This window comes from Acinonyx jubatus, chromosome A2 (assembly GCF_027475565.1).
Source record: "Acinonyx jubatus isolate Ajub_Pintada_27869175 chromosome A2, VMU_Ajub_asm_v1.0, whole genome shotgun sequence".
NCBI classification, from domain to species: domain Eukaryota; kingdom Metazoa; phylum Chordata; class Mammalia; order Carnivora; family Felidae; genus Acinonyx; species Acinonyx jubatus.
Window position 1 is genome coordinate 53,573,575 of NC_069383.1, and position 17,719 is coordinate 53,591,293.

General features: G+C 41.1%; 1 long non-coding RNA gene across 1 annotated transcript in view; it reads left to right on the forward strand.

The window, feature by feature from the left end:
• LOC128314772 (uncharacterized) overlaps nucleotides 1–17,481 on the forward strand; it is a 73,774-nt gene extending 56,293 nt beyond the window's left edge. Inside the window, exon 3 of the long non-coding RNA XR_008296806.1 lies at nucleotides 9,633–17,481. This is a non-coding gene — a long non-coding RNA (uncharacterized LOC128314772). The remainder of the gene's footprint in view (nucleotides 1–9,632) is intronic.
• The last annotated feature ends 238 nt before the right edge of the window (nucleotides 17,482–17,719 follow it).

Genomic DNA, 17,719 nt, shown 5'->3' on the forward strand with positions numbered 1-17,719 from the left:
CCTTATCTTAGACAACCAAAAATTCCTTTAAAGCCTTACTTTAAAAAAAGAGGTATTTCTCTCTAAAAATGAACCAGCCACTCCCACTTAGCAACAGCCACAATCTATAGGCAGATTTTTGTTCCTAAAACAAAAGCCATTCTAAAACATCTATTTCTCTGCTGCTTCCAACATCTTTATTTATATTTAGTAGAACAGAATATATAAAAAAGAATGACTATCTCTGGAACTCAGAGAATCTGTGAAGGAGAAAAGAGCCAACAAAGAAATTTATTATAAATGGTATTCAAGCTCTTTAAATCATCTGAAGGAAGATGATATAAAGGAAAAACTACCTGCCTGGAATTCAGGCAGATGACATACCTGTGTTCAAACCCAAGTCTGATAACCATTTACTCTGTGTCCTTGGGTAAGTTATGAACTTTTGTAAAACAGAGATAAACATATCTACAACACAAGTTGTCATGAAAATCAGGAAAACGTATGTAAAGGACTTGTTATCTAGTTAAGGGCTCAATAAATACCTCTTCTCACCCCATTCCTCAGACTAGTAAACTGTGATTGTTTGCAGTGTAAACCAGTGCCTTAAATACCTCAGAATTAACCAGTTGAAAAAGAAAATATTCTAGTAGGCAGTGTAGAAGCCAAACCCATCAAATTTCTCACCTTTTCTCTGTCTTCTTGTTCCTTTTAGCATCTCTCCTACCCTGCCTTGGTTCTTTCTACTTCCACCCTCCCCCACTTTCTCTCCAGTATCATTTACTCCTTGCTGTATAATGGGAAACTGTCCACAGGAAAGAACCAAAATATAATTAGTGCTTATTCTAATTATTTAATAACATTTTATATTCCCTTGTTTTTCCTTAATCCAAGTAAAAATGTTAAATTTGTCTTTCAAAGAAACAAAGAGAATAAATAAACTGGCTTTAAGTATACTAATCTCAGTTGATTCTAGGAGGTGGGATTGGAGGGCTGTTGGTTCTCTATAGCAAAGAGCTTTTTTACTCTTGTCTTAAACCACTTTCCTTCTTATTTTGTTTTACTATTATTTATTAAATAGTCACACATCTGCAGACTTTGTGGAACAAACAAACAAATGAGAAGATCACAATCACTTTGCAATTATCCACCCAGGTACTGAAAACATGGGAGTCATCCTTGATCTCTCTCCTTTCTTCCTACCTGGCAGCAATCTGTGAGTAAGTCCTTTGGGCTCTACTTCCAAAATAGATTCTGTATCCATCCACTTTCCTCCAATTCTAGATCCCTGGCCCCTTGGACTTCTCAAAAAGCCCCTTAAGGATTGCTCTGCCCCTACCCCCCAACCTCCCACAAAAGTCTCTGCAACAGCCAGAATAGGGTTGCTAGAATTAACAAATAAAAATACAGGACACCCAGTTAAATTTGAATTTCAGATCAACAGTGAGTAATTTTTAGCTATATAAAATATTATTAAATATTACTTTTCATACTAAAAAATTATTTGCTGTTTATCTGAAATTCAAATTTAACTTAGTATCCTGTATTTTTTCCCCAGCAGCCCTAAACTAGAATCCTCTCTTTAAAAATGTAGATCTGGGGTGCCTGGGTGGCTCAGTCAGTTGAGCGTCTGACTTTGGCTCAGGTCATGATCTCACAGCTGGTGAGCTCCATGTTGGGCTCGCTGCTGTCAGTGCAGAGCCCACTTTGGATCCTCTGTCCCATTCTCTCTCTGCCCCTCCCCTGCTCATTCTCTCTCTCCCTCTCTCTCAAAAATAAATAAACATTAAAAAATGTATATAAAATCACATCAATCTACCAATGACTTCCCACTGCTTTCTAAATAAAGGTCAAACTCCCTGCCATGGCCTGCCAAGGCTTTCATGGACTGACATTGTCTATCTCTTCAGCCTAGTTGTACCATTCTCCGACTCTGCTCATCTCAGTAGCCTCTTTCTGTTCCTAGACCCAATCAAGTTCATTAGATGTACCATTCGTTGGCCTGGAATTCTCTTTCTCAGATCTATACCTGGGTGGCTCCTCCTGTCCATCAGACCTCAATTCATTTGTCTCCTCCTTAGTGGGCATTCTCTGCTTACACAATTGAAAGCAGTTCCCTCATTGATCTCTGTTACATCACGTGGTTTTATTTCTTCACAACACATATCCCACTATGGGGACCTCTTGCCTACAATATCTATCTCCTTCACTGAACTGTGAAACTTTCCCAATCTGTTGCCTGTTATATTCCCAACATTTAATGTGGTACACAGTAGGTACTCAATAAATACTTGATGAATGAATGGTTCTTTCTCTTTTTGTAACCCTACTCTGTCAATCCATGTCATTGGTTCAATTGGCATCTCTATCAGAACAGGCAGACACAATGGTCCAGAGAGGATGAGATAAATGGAATTATTGCTTGTTGAAACAAATTTTGTACTTTGTTGACTCAACTGTCTGCACTGACAGGCCAAGAATAAAATTTCCATGATCCATTGTTAACTGAAAAAAGCAAGTTACAAAATGGTATATGTAGCATGACCCTTGTAATAGTCATAACACATAAATATTTGTTGAATGAGTCACCTTTTCTAAAAACATGCCTATATACAAATGTCTGAAAAATGTCCTTAAAAAAAGTAAAAAAATAGGTATTTCTCAGGAGATTATGAGTCATACTTTTTCTTTTCTTTACATTTTCTTTAATTTTTTATACCAGGAAAATGTAATCATAATCATAATAACTTTTATAATTAGAAAACATAATAAAACCATTTCTACGTTTAAAAGAAGAAAAAAGTATTTACTCACAAGGAACTTGATATTTGAAATTTTATTTGCAATAAAAGATATAAACTGATGATTAACAGAAGAGCAAATGGCTTTGAAACACATGAAAATATTTCTATTCTCAGAGAAACACAAATTAAAACTTTTCTGAGATACTGCTTTCACCCATTTGTTTGACAAAAAATTCAAAAGCTCACTAATACACTCTGTTGGCAAGGTTTAAGAGAAAATAGCAACTTACACATTGTTAGCAGAAGTATGAAGTGATAACGTATATGAAGGTCAATTTGGTAATACTTATCAACATTTCTCTTGCATAAACAAGGTTGGAAAGCTGTTACCACATGTGCTGCTGTCTGTCTTTCGATAGTCCACAAGATAAAAATGATTTTTCATTTAAGAAAATTTTTTTAACGTTTATTCATTTTTGAGAGGCAGAGAGAGACAGAGCACAAGCAGGGGTGGGGCAGAGAGAGGGAGAAACAGGATCCAGTGCAGGCTCCAGGCTCTGAGCCAGCAGCACAGAGCCTGTTGCTGGGCTCGAACTCATAAACTGTGAGATCACAACCTGAGCAGAAGTCGGATGCTCAACCAACTGAGCCACCAAGGCACTCCTGATTTTTACATTTTTAAATGGTGAAACGAGAATCAACATAAGAATAAATTTCGTAACACATGAACATGATGTGAAATTCAAATTTCAGTGTCCATAAATAAAGTTTTATTGGAACACAGCCATGCTCATTTATTTATATATTGTCTATAGCTACTTTCGCACTACAACTGCAGAATTGAGATTGAGATAGAGACCATATGGCCTGCAAAACCTAAAATATTTACTATCTGGCTCTTTACAGAAAACATGTGCCTATGTACTCCTAGCAGAAAGCCTTTGACCAATAACTACACTTGGAGCAATTCATTTTATGCACTTAAATGTGTGTAAAATGAAATGCTCAGCACTATTTATAAACCATATAACTGGGAATGACCAAAATGACCATTGTAGGATTTTTAGGAAATTATGATACATCCACACCAAGACATAGTAGTGGTGACATATATATATATATATATATATATATATATATATATATATATATGATAAATATTTTATGTACTGATGTGGAAATATATCCAAGACACACTGTTAAGTAAAATAACTCTATATATTGTGGGATTCCTCCATGTTGGACAACTCTGAAACACTATTCACACCGAATTCTATGTAAGTGGCACCCCCCCTAGAGCTGTGCAAGAGTAGGTACCCCAATAATATGCCATTTGTGTGTAAATAGAAGGGGGAATGTGTACTCATGTATGCTTATGTATGTATACACAACCTTTATTCTGTGAAGGCTGCATAAGGAACTAAAAATATTGGTTATTTGTTGGAAAGGTAACTATTAGAAAGGTAGGGGCTGGACTAAAAGGTATCCCTTTTAATTCCTTTCTTGGTATTTAAACCATTCAAAAATTAAATAACTTTTTAAGAGATGAAAAAACATCCAGAAAAAATATCCTGGTGGATGCCTCCGTCTTTTCTGAATTCATTGACCTCCTGGCCTGAAGTAAAGGCAGTTGTCAGGCAGCCCAGTGCTGTCCTGTGCCTGCTCCTTCCCCTCCTCACCTGGCATCCTGATTCTCTGCTTCCGCCTCACTGTCTCCTATGGTTCCCCTCCCGACTTCACGAATGCCTCCCCACCACCCTGTCCTTCCCACCACCTCCCATGTATCTTGTGCTCTGTGAAACTCCTGTTCTGTAGAGACAAGCCCACCTTAATTCTCACTTACGGCTCGTCCCTTCCCTCCCTCTTGCCCTCTCCTGGCCCAGTGGTTATCCTGTCTCTCAGTCTCCTGGTGCCCTTTCCTGGGTAGTCCTCACCTCCTCCCAGACCTGTTCTCAGTGGTGAAGGGGCTTGGGCAGGATTCCCTTACTTCCCACAGCCATTTCTAGGCTGTCAAAACACAACTATCTTCCTTGCTATTTCATCTTTTGAACTCCATGTCTTCTGTCTACATTGTCCTCTTGTAATCAATGATGTTGTGGCCTCCTGTCTGCTCACAGGCACTGCCACATGTCTTCAGTGTTCTTTCTTTTCCCCATGCAGGCCACCCCATCATCATCCATCACTACATGTCTTTCTCCTTCTCTCCCATGAGGCTTCAGACCCCCACCTTCATTTCACATAATGGAGAAGCAGCACCCTCGTGTTCTGGGCCTCCTCCTTCCAAAACCCCTTGAGAGATCCCTGACTTCTGAAAAGTCCATAGCAGGCTTCTCTCTCTCTGATAACGTCTCTCAGCTGTCTGCTCTTCCCCCTCACTCAAGTTCACACTCCCCACTTTGATAACCACAGAGAACTTGCTCAGTGCCTCAGTGTCCTCTGTCTGGCCTCCCACTGAGGCTGCCACACTGGGGCTGCTGTTGCCTTCTATGGTAGAAGCTACAGACCAGGCCTATTCTAGAATACTGCTTTCTGATTTCAACCTGCCATATGCTGTAGCTTACCAGCTTTTTATATCCCCAAAGCATCACCCAAATGGTGATTTCATCCCTACTTTCTCCTGTAATTCTAGCGAAGTAGTTCCCAAATCTTGATTTTGGATCACCTGGGGGTGAGGACATTTAAAAGGCTTCATGCTCAGGTTCCACCCCATACCAACTAAATCAGAATTTTGGGGGTGGGAATCAGACATCAGTACTTTCTTGAAGATCTTCAGGTGATTTCAGCGTTCAGCCAAGTTTGAAACCACTGCCACAGTGTTTCTGGTTTACGCTCACACTTCATGTCATGCCAACATGACAATTAGTCTCTCTAGGAATTTCTTGTCTAGGAAGTGAAAGCTATAAAACAATAAATAACCCTGCTTGCTTTTGTCTGGGCAAATAGTTTGCTCATCTGGGCAAACAGCTCTCTTCTCAGGACAATAGATTTTTTCCCTGGCAAATGGTTCACTTGTCAAACAACTGTTTGTTTATTCAAGACTTGACCTTCACCTTGCTGGGTTCACCAGTATTGACTATCATGTCATGAATTTTGCTCAGTCCCAGTCAGATCTCCCTTTAAAAGACCCACATTGAATCACTTGAACCCAGACCCACAAACCCTATAAATATCCTTCCCTTATTTTTGCTTGAATAGCAGGTTTTTCTGTGGTCTTTTGAAGGAGTTGGCTTTTGATAATGTAACTTCACTGGTCTTTATCTGCACCCTCATTTTACAGCTTTAGGCTAGGAGGAAAAGGTTTCTGACCTCCATCATATGAAGCCCATCCTCTCCTGTAAATAATGACCTCCAGTCATCTTCTCCTTTGAAACCTTCCCCTGTGTCTAGGGAAGCCACTTCTATGATTCCTTTACCCACACACTCACAATATTTCCAACACCAGATGTGTGGGTTTTCCACACATCAAGTAATTCTCTGCAACACCAGCTGGGTACCCTACAATTCAGTTCTGGCATTATCCAGCTGGAGTTAGCCTCAGATCCCATAAGTTGAGGGCTTAATCCCACAAGACTGCCCCCACTTTATATGCCAATCACAAATTCTAGGCTGTTACCTGTACTTCTGTAAATTGGGATTCCCACAACCCCCTACATGGGTTCACTAGTTAATTTTCTATATGGATCACAGAATTCAGGGAATTCTGATGGGGGAAATCCAGATGAGGGCAAGGTATGTAGGAAAGGGCACAAAGCTTCCATGCCCTTTCCAGGCACCCCACCCTCCCAGTACCTGCATGTGTTCACCAAGTCAGAAGTTTCCAAATCTAGTACTTTTGGGATATTTACGAGTATTCATGATATAGGCTGATTGATCATCAACTCAGTCTCCAGCCCCTTCCCCCATCTTGCAAGATGGGAGGTAAGGTAGAAAGGTCCAAGCTTCTAACATGGCTTTGTCTTTCTGGTGACCAGCCCTCATCCTAAAGCTATTTAGGAGACTACCCAGAGTCACTTCATTAGAACAAAAGACATTCCAAGGGATTTTGGAAAATTCCAAGGGATTTAGGAGCTCTGTGTCAGAAACCAGGCAAAGACGAAATGTTAGAACAAAAGATGCTCCTCATGTTCTTATCACATAGGAAATCACAAGGATTTTAGGAGCTCCATACCAGGAATTGGGGGGGTAGATATGTATATTTATTATTTCACCCTTCATTCTGACTCCATCCTTAATACCAGGTGTGCTGAGATTTGCCCAAATTGACAAGATCTTCATTTGATCCTGATATCTCTTCTCACTACAGGTTAACAATTCTTTCCTGTCCAAATCCTTGAATATGTGAACTGCCACCACAGCGTCACTTTCCTGGGCAGTGACATCCTCCCTCTCTTGCTCCTTTTGACTCACCACACAGCTGAACATTTTCTCCTACATTTTACTAATGAGCTCTTTATTGCCACATCTAGTGGTCTTTCATCAGAGTTCCTTTTGATGATTCTACTGGATATGACACTATTACTTCACCTCTCTCTCTCTCTCTCTCTGCTTCTATGACATGTCACTTTCCCAATGTCACTCCCTCACTCTCCTTCTCTCACATTCTCTCTCTCCCTTTTCTGGTTCCTCTTCCTTGCCTCACTTACCAACAGTGAGTTTCCTCTAACACTCCAGCCTAGTCACACACACCTTCCCTGAAGGCATTCACTCTCCTGGCTTCAACCCCCACCTCTGAAAACAACTCACATGTCAGTATTTAAAGCACAAGGTAGACCAGGTGTTTCATAGACAAACAGCCCTGAATTAATCAAATAGCTGATAAGGGTGAGAACATCATTTCCAGGGAGTGGTTCATATGAGCAGCTGGAATTGCAAGCAGAATCTGTGTCAAGCTGTGTGCCCAACAGTGGAACTGTAACCTGTGGCCGAGACATCCCATGGCTCTGTTGCATCTTGAAGACCCCAGAGCCCCATTCCCATGACTGTCCATCTATCCCAGCAGCACTGTCTACAAGGCATCAGCCTAAGGTCTTTGGCCAACCCTCAGAATAACTGGAATGGAGTTTATGAAAGGAAAATGAGACATGCCCTCTTGAGAGTGAGGTCTAAGCAGCAAGCCATCGTTCTCAACTGCCTTAAGGGTACAATGAGAAATACGGGTGATCTTTCTGCTATAGTGGAGACACCATGACTATCTTGCCCTGATGTAGTCAGATCATAGGAAGTGAAATGGAGGTAGGAGAGAAATTCCTCGGAGGGCATCTTCCTGAGGTATCCCTGAAAGAGCTCTGGAGACATTCAGAACTACCCTTGGGCAAACGGTGATTACTGTTATCTAAAAAATATGTTTAAAACATTTTAGCAGCCACTGTACTCAGTGCTGGTGATACAAATATCAATACAACTTGTCTCCTGCCTCCAAAGGGCTTACACACAAGCACATTTTCAATGAAGTATGACAGGATTAGACAGGTTTTAAGGGAGATAGAAACAAAGAGCTATCATATTTGTAATAGTGTTTAATGTTTCACAAAGTGTTTTCACATCCTTAACCTCATTTAGTATTTATAAAGCACAATAACATGGGCAGAGAAAATAGTGTTGATTTTATTTCACAGAAGAGAACATCAAAGCATAAGGAGGTCATATGTGAAATAATGTGTGTAGTATATGGCTGAGAGCTGGGACAGGAACCAGGGGGCCAAGTAGAATTTCCTGCTTTTGTCACCATCTCATGATGCCTTCCTACCTCAGTCTCCTCCGTGGTATAAGGAAAGTGCCAGGCTGGATGTTCTTCTTCCATAGTTCCTTCAACTATGACATTCTCTGACTATAACAAGGACTCTGCCTCAAGGAGCTCCCAGCCCAGGAGGGACAAATAGATCAAAACACTGACAACATTTTTCCCATGCCTCCTTTACAGGGCCACTGTGAAAATTACATTACGCTATGCACTAACCCAGTGAAAGTGCTTGTAATTCAAAAAACTAGAGGCAATGATCTCAGCATGTTGTATAGACCACTTTGTAGCAAGTATTTTTCCAGGCTCTCATTAGTTTTCCAAGTATCTTCCTCCCCCAGGAGACTTCAGGGTAAAGGAGCAGGCTTTACTCACCATTGCTAAGAACAGTGTGCTCAAGATTGTTGAGGAAACAATGAATAAGATGAAGCAGGTTGGTCTTAGGGAAGGAAGTGGCTGGATCCATGTGCCAAATGCTTTTCACCTCAAGACACATTTTTGTGTTTTTCACAGTACCTAGTTTAGTGTGTCAGTGGAAATTCACAGTGGAAGTTCAATGACTATAAAATGGGGTGGGGGACCGATTTTGGCTAAGGCAAAGAAGGGCGAGGAAGCAGGAGGAGGAAGGAGAAAGGGAAAGGAAAGGAGGAGATAGAGCGTTAAAATTTGTAAAATGCTTCTCTCTCCATAGATATCAGTGCCAGGACTTAATTTATCTTGGCATCCTCATATGTTTTTTTTAGAATTTTAAATGAGTGCACTAGTAACTCTAGGTCTGCTGTGGGAGAAGACTCATGGGAAATCTCATGACGACATCATGTTCCAGGAAATCATGCTGTAGTCGCAACAGCAGCAAACAGCTCCATGCCGAAATTCCTTATGGAAAGATGGAGTTTTGCTTTGTGTTGTTTTAGGCTCTCTGGCCCAGGAAGCATTATTGGATGGAAACACTAACCCCCACCCCACCCCACCCCCACCCCACCCAGCTCCCAGTGCTGTCTTGTGGTCAGTGAGGCGCATGCAGTTTGTGCCTCTTAAGAAATGTGGGACAGGGGGTTGTGTGGAGTGCTGCCAAGGGACAGTGGAGGTGCGTCAGCAGGCTCCGTGACAGGTGGCAGAGGCCAGGGGACTGGGGAATCACTTACAGTCACGGAGGTTTCTTTCTCTCCCAGGCTTTGTGCACTGATGGGAATGAGGCAGCCGGCAGCCAAGCCACATAACGGGAGCCTGAAGAAAGACGTCTTGGGCAATTTGCACAAGTTTCCTTCTTTAAATAACCACACAGTAAGTCAATATCCCTGAGGGCATTTGTTTATTGGCTGCCTTATTACCTTTTTTTTTTTTTTTTTAACACAAATCTCTTAAAGACACTTCTGTTGGTTTTATATACACTTGCTCAGGCTTGTCTTACTTTAGTAATACTGAAATTTTGCCATTCGGCAGTTAGGACAGAGCCAGCTTTGAATCTGGGAACAAGAGCAGCTCAAGGTCAATGAGACAGCAGGCTTATTTCGTGCACAAGTGTCAGTGAGAAACTTGTCAGGAGACAAGTTTGAGGGACTGGATATACAACGTGAGTTCTAGCTGCCAACCCCAGGGCAATAGGCTACTTATAGGGTTTAGGCGGCAGCTACTAGGGAAACTGCAAATTCAGGTTGCCTTATCTTGTATGAAATATGGTGTCTGTGCCGATTGTAAATTCTGCCCACATGGAGCTAGGCAATGGTGTGCTGCTAAACTGGCTCTTTGGAACTAAAAAATAAGGAGCAGGGCCAGTTTGTAATGTTACCCAATTTTCATGGTGTAAATACTCCAACTATGGCAAGTTTCCAGCTACCAATGGTTTGTGTGCTTGCACAATTCCTGAATATTTAACACCCAGATCTCTGGCACTGCTATCAGCAGCTCTGGCCCACCGTTGGCTAAGAAACAAATTTCTGTTTGGCACTTCCAGATCGGCTTTGGATCCACGCACCAGGCTCCACTTCCCCCCGCCAAAAGCAAGACTGGCTTCAGCTTTGCCATTCATTAGGCGCATGCTCTTTGGCAAGCACTTAACTTTCCCCAAACCACAGTTGTCTCTTGTGACAATAAGAGTTCAGAAGATGATGCAGTACATGCTGTTTAAAGTTTCTGCCAAGCCACTCTTCTCTGAGAACCACACCTTTCTTGTGGTACCATATTTGGATTGGGATGATTTAATCAGGGATCGACACTGACCCTGGGGGAGTCCATTCATCAGCTGGCCAGTGGCTAGTCAGATCTCTCCTTTGATTACTTGAATAGAGCAAACTTGAGCTTAGATTGGGGAGTGAAGAGATAGAGACAGAGGAGACCCCGTCCCTCCAGCTGTGCACCTCAATCTGCCTGCTCTTTGACCTGATTGTTCAAATTTATCTTGGAGTCTGGGAGATATCCCAGCTGCTCCAACAAACTCTCTTCTGCACTCAGGCCAGCCTGAGTGGGATTTTGTAAATTACAACCACTAGAGTTTTAAATAAGGCATAAAGGATGCTCAAGACTTTTTTGGGCTCTAATATTAAACCAGTGGTCTCAAACTGTGGTCCCTCAACCAGCAGGATTAACATCATTTGGTGACTTGTCAGAAATGCCCCACCTCAGGCTCCACAAACTCTATGGATGGGGCCCAGCAATTTGCGTTTTTACAAGCCTTCTAGGTGATCTAGGTGATCTAGGTGTGTGTGCTCATGTTTGAGAGCTGCTGCATTACTATTCTAATGTTATATTTTAGGTAAGAAAGGCATTTTCAGAAGGACTGATGAGGTATTTTTTTCTGATTAGTATTTTTAGATTGGAGGCCAAAGGTCATTTTTTTTGGTAAAAAAGTTAGTACTTTTTATAAATAACATCTATTTACAACTTGAAAGAAATTACAACAAATTTCCGTTTTAAAATTTTCATGTCAGAGGACCAAGGCTGACATTTCAAAGATGACCCTAAAAGAATACAAGGAGAAGTTGAGTGTGAGGAATGAAAATGCCACCCATTAAAAAAAGAAGTGGAAAATAAGCACCAGTACCTAAAATAGTTTCAAAATGGTGAAGGCTGGAAGCAAGCACAGAACAGATGACCCAGATACTGTGTGGTTTTGCACTGAGAGGATTTCACAAAATGTACCTCAAACATGGAAATGCCTAATAACTTCTGGCATAGGAAATAGTGCACTGACGATCGATTTATATAAGTCCAGTAAAGAAATGAAACAGGAAACTGCGGCTTAATGTCATCCTGACATATCTATAGTTTTCCCTCTAAGGTTTGGAGAGATACCGGTAGACAGGAATCTTCACTGCAACGTCATCTTAAACAGGCAGCTTGAATGAATAGGGCTCACTTGCACGTTGGTTGTTTGAAAGCAACATTGCTTTCCTGTGAAAAATCATACTGTTGGAGAGAAGATTGCAGGCTGGACAGTGGAATCCTTCATGCAAGGGTACCGTAGTGCTGGTAGTGGTGCAAGTTCCCTGCCAGGTTGACCTGTTCAACTGCGGGGCTGAGGTTAGGGTGGGGAGGTGGGATGGGACCTGGAGGGAGGGGAATCGGGAAAGGCTGGGGAGTCCTCTGGTGGAAGGAATGGGGGCTCCCTTTACCGCAGTGTCAATAGTAGGGGGACTATGAGTGGAGGAGGGAGGTTCTGCAGTTGAGTGTCCAAATACGTGAGTTGTCAGCAAGCTGGATAGCTGAAAGTCGGGAACTGCCCCTATCTGCCATTGAGTGCCTACTGTAGAGCCAGCCTCTGAAGCAAGATTGAAGGGCACAGTGGTTATGCTTGCTGGCTTTGCAGAAGATGGGTCCTGGTAGGTCCCAATGAGCTCCCTGGTAGGTAACCTTGGGCTAGGCACTAAGACCTGCCGTGCTTGGTGTCCTCATCTGGAAAATGGAGGTGATGTAATAGTAGTTTTTCCTTACAAGGCTGTTGTGCAAATTGAGTGACATAATGCCTGTGAAGCACTTAACACACTGAGCGTTTATGTTAGATGTTGTCGTCCACAATTAGTCCCCTGAGAGACTTTAGTTAAATGATTCTTACTCTTTTTTGAAAAAGAAAATGACAGATTAGAGTTTATTAGAGAGGTTGATTAGCTAAAACATGTAAGAAGTATAAAGAGGACTTTAATGGTTGTGGGAAATTGCACTTTCTCATATGAGCTGGTGATCCACATCTCCGAATCTTCACAAAAGATCCCGCCACTAGAAAATCTTACTAGGAGTGTGTTCCGCAGGGCTTTAGGAATTCTAGAGAAAATAAATACAGGAAAATTTTCCATAATAATTCATGATGGATAAAGGATGTTTATTATTATAGTGGTTATTTTTTTTTTTTCAATATGACCGCTCTTTGAAAGTAATGGGATTTAAAAAAGAAAACAAAACAAAGCAAAAACAAGCCCTGCCTGATAGTGCAGGGACACTGCCTGGATATATTTAGTCATGCATCTTTACTTTTCTGACAGTCCCAACTGCTGAAAATATTCACAAGTGTGATTTTTGCCTTTGTTGCTTTGCTGGGTAAATACAGATAATACACTGCCCTTCTGGGCTTTAAAAATGCTCTGAAAGGCCTAAAAGGTTACAGCTATTTGGCTGTGCCACAGGGTTTCCCAGGGCCCTAGTGATGTGTGGGCAAAGCAATGTTGGTTATGTGGCACTCAGTGAGTGTGCTAGCTACTGCCAATATCATCTAGATGATACTACTGAGACAGGACCTCCCAAGCCACACATGTGTCTGTCCCAAGGATTTGGAACACATCCCTGAGGCTGTGATTATAGGCAGTTTCCTTGGCACCTTTCGCCATTACTCCCCAACTGGCTTATCTTTCAGTCATCCTTCAAAATGCTAGCTTTGAGTAGATGCAGCCCAGTCTGCCTTATTCCTCAGTGTATCACTAGTACTTTTTACAGGGCCTGGGACACATTAGGGGATCTATCAACATTAAATAGATAATTGGCCAGGGTTGGCTATGTAAACTTGCATGGACTCCTACACAAAGTCTAGTCTCAACCTGAGCTCCAAGAAGTTAGGATTAAGAGAAGGATTTGTGGTCACACACTGAGAACACTTAATATCCAGGCAGTAGTGAGGCCAAATATTAGTAACATAGAATACATGGGGATGATGTGTCTTCTTCTCCACCCCGTTTCAGCCTGGAAAAGTCATGTGTCTTGACTGTGCTCTGAGCTGAAGGAAATCTAGAAAAATTAGCTTAAATGTCAAGAAGGCAGATGCATGTCAGTCCTTATTGACATTTTGGAAAACAGGTCTAGGGACCGTTTATTCGTCCAACAAATATTTGTTGAGGCCCTACTATGTGCCAGGAATGATTCTAGGCACTGGTGATATATCAGTAACGAAAACAGACAATTTCCTTGTCCTCATGGATTTCCATTGAAGTGGAGCAAAATAGACAGGAAACAAAGAGGTCAATAGCAAAGGGTGGTGATGGAACTATGATAAAGAAAACTAAAGCAGGCTGAGGGGAGGCAGAAAGGCAGGGGTTGCTATTTTAGCTAGGCTGGTCAGAAAAGGGCATCCTGGAGCAGAAACACTATGGACAGAGATGTGAATACAAGGATCATAATAACATCTCAAGAAAGAGGATTCCAGGATGAGGGAAGAGTGAGTGTAAAGAACCTGAATTAGGGGTGACATTGGCATATTCAAGAAACAGCACGAGGGCCTATCTGGCTGAAGAGTGTGCAAAGGAGAGAGCAGAAGAAATGAATTCAGCAAGGAAATGGGAGCCAGTTGCTGGAAAACATTTTAGGCCAAGGCCAGGACGTTGGGTTTATTCTAAGTGTGATAAGAGGCTTGTGAGCAGAGAAGTCATCTCCATTTTTAAAGGAGGACTCTGGCTGCCTGTTATGTTGAGAAGAAACACTGGAGACAGAGGGAGAAGCAGGGAGACCAGCTCGGCGGCTATTACAGAAGATCTGGTAAGAATTCGAAGTAGCTTGGATAAGGATGGGAGGGCAGAAGAAATAGTAAATGAAGAAATCTGGGATATGATTTAGAGACTGAGCCAATGGATTGAAGATAGCATTTGAGAAAAAGAGAAGACCAAGGATGACTTCAAGATTTTTTACCTAATTAAATGGAAGTTTTTCCTGCGATGGGACACACAAGGATTGGGTTTTGTGAAGGGGAAATAAAAGATTTGGTTTGGGATCTGGGATACTATTATAGTGACCTGTTGCTGCATAACAAACCACCCAAGACTTAGTAACTTAAACCTGCAATTATTATTATTTTCCATGTTTCTGTAGGTTACCTGGGCTTAGCTGGAAAACTCGTGATTGTTTTTCTCTGGAATTTGCAGGGAGACATCTGGGGCTCACACATCTGGCTGGCAATTGATGCTGGCCATTCGCTGGCAGCTGCCAATGGCAGTGCCAGCATATGTTGCTTAGTCTCCTTACAGTAGGGCAGTTGGATTGCAAGAGGGAATACCCCTAACCGTTGCATTCCAAAAGAGCCAGGTAGAAGTTCCAAGGATTCTTATAACTAGCTTTACAAGCACCCAAATGTTACTTCTGCTGTGTTTTACTGGTTAAGCAAACCACTAAGGCCAGCCTGTATTCAAGGGAAGGGGAGTAGGACTTAACCTCTTGATTTGAGGAGCAGCGCACATGTATAGGGAGGGAACGTGTGATTGGCAGTCATCTTTGGACACCATCTATCACTGACACTCTGAGATGTGTATTGATATTCAAGTCTGGAACTCAGGAAGAGACTGGGTCTCCAGAAATTGGGCAGGAAATTTCTTCTCAGAGATTTTTGGTTAGATTGTTAGACCTGATATTGTGAAATTAGAATTTGCTCTCCTGCTTTTTCTTTAAAAAAGTGATCTAGCTGGAACTATGTTATTCTTTTACACGTGCCTGTGGTAGCTAATAAATGAACTGCATTCTTTTTAAAATCATCATTATTACTTAACACAATGTCTGATACTGTAGACACTTAATCATTATTAACAGCTATTACACTGTTGTACTTCCTTATTCACATTAGTTCTAAACTGAATAAATGTCCTATGCTACATCTCTGTGGCATGCATTTGTCCAGCTGTATTCATGTTGGGTTGATTGTTCCTGATATTATAAAACATTTCAGACCCACTCTTCCTCCTGATCCCATTATTAATGTATGTACCTTTTCTCAGCCTAGAGTCTTCAGACGTATTTCCCAAGTCCACAAAATCTATAAGATTAAACTTTTCTGGATTTTCACACATATGATAATCTTAAAGTAATCTGAGCACATTCTAGAATTCCAAGACTACCTCCTTTTATTGAAGTACTCCATGCAATTTCATAGGGACATTTGCATTTAACATATGGTCATGTTAGTACCAAGTAAAGCCAAATTACTATACAATACACACTCTAAGGTTTTTGCACTCATTCCACAGAGAAAGGTTTAGTGGTCCATATCATTGGCATATGAAACTATAAAAACCTTAGAGCTGACCATTAGTACATATTCACAGAGTCATTGGCTATATTGTGAAATCTTATCTTTAAATTAGCAATGGTTAGATTGTAAATGCAGTAGTGAAAAACAAAGAATTTTTTTCTTTGTTAAACAGTATATTTTCATTTCAGTATCACATTTTGAAATCTGACAGGGCACCTGGGTGGCTCAGTCAGTTAAGAGTTGGACTCCTGATTTCGGCTTAGGTCATGATGTAACGGTTCATGCGATGAAGCCCTGCATGGACCTCTGCACTGACAATAAGTAGCCTGCTTGGGATTCTCTCTCTCTCTCTCTCTCTCTGCCTCTCCCCCACTTACAAGTGCATGCACTCACACTCTTTCCCTCCCTCTCAAAATAAATAAATTTTATATGTATATAATTCAGAAGTGTGCTAATTGGCCTTTTATGATAATGGATAAAGGATTTTAAAAATGCTTATTTTTAAAAAAGATAAGCAAAAAAAGATAACAATAATGGTCCAGCTTTGCAACAAGTGAAATGAAACACATCAATGCAAGCATCAGCAATTTAGTGGCAGCAAATAACATCATTCATTACTCTAATGTTGATAATTTGCATTTTATTGATTTTGTAGCTTAGTTTGTATTTAATTTGTAAACTTGATTTAGTTTTAGATTTGCATAACATCTATGAGCATAAGGCAGTTACACTTCACTCATCTTAAAGAAACATAATTGAAATGATTTAAGTCAATGCTGATGATTTATATATTTGTTTCCTTTAAAGTCTTGCTTCATTACTCATGTTTGAGAAATACTGACTTTGTGAATAAACTTCTATAAATCTAAGAAATAGTCACATCATATTCTAGAAGGAAAGTAAAGAAAAAAATCACTATAGGGCTCATTTTTTTTTCTTCTCAGAGATGTTTATAGGCTTATAAAATTCTGGTTCCAGTTGTTTTTTTGTTTGTTTGTTTTTGGTGTTTGTTTTTTAAACATTTTCTGTTTGTTTTGCCTGTGTGGAACATAGGAGAAATTTTTACATGTATCTCTAGGCCTGCTTTCTGGTTTTCTAGAGAAATTTGCTCTGATTATATCAATCTACTTTCAGTTTCAGAAACATACCAAGCTCTTTGTGACCTCAGCACCATTGTACTTGCTGTGTCTTCTGTTCCAGCTAGAGCACTTTCCCTTGGCTTTTTGCATGGCTCATCCTTTTAAATCTTTAAGTCTTTGCTTAAATTTTCCTTCCTCAGGATGCCCTTCCATGATCACCTCTGTTTAAAGGAGTCTCCTCTTATTTTCTGTCACCACCTTATTCATTTCCCTCATAGTACTTATAAGATCTCTCATGAATTAAGATGTTTTACTTGGAGCACCTGGGTGGCTCAGTCAGTTCAGTGTCTGACTGTGGCTCAGTTCATGATCTCATGGTATATGAGTTCAAGCCCTCCATTGGGCTCTCTGCTGTCAGCACAGAACCTGCTTCAGATCCTCTGTCCCCCTCTCTCTCTGCCCCTCCCCCATTTACACGCGCGCGCGCGCGCGCGCTCTCTCTCTCTCTCTCTCTCTCTCGAAAATAAATACATATTTAAAAAAATGTTTTACTTGCCCACTGCCTGCCTCTCCCATCAGACTATAAGAGGGAATGCTGCATATCTGTCTTTTTGAGTATTGCAGCATCGAGCACAGTCTGTGGCACACATAGGGACCCAATAAGCATTTACTAAATTTGGAAATATGCTAATCACTGCTTTTATGACTTCATGTATTCCTGGAAACCTGTCATCTAGGAAGCCAG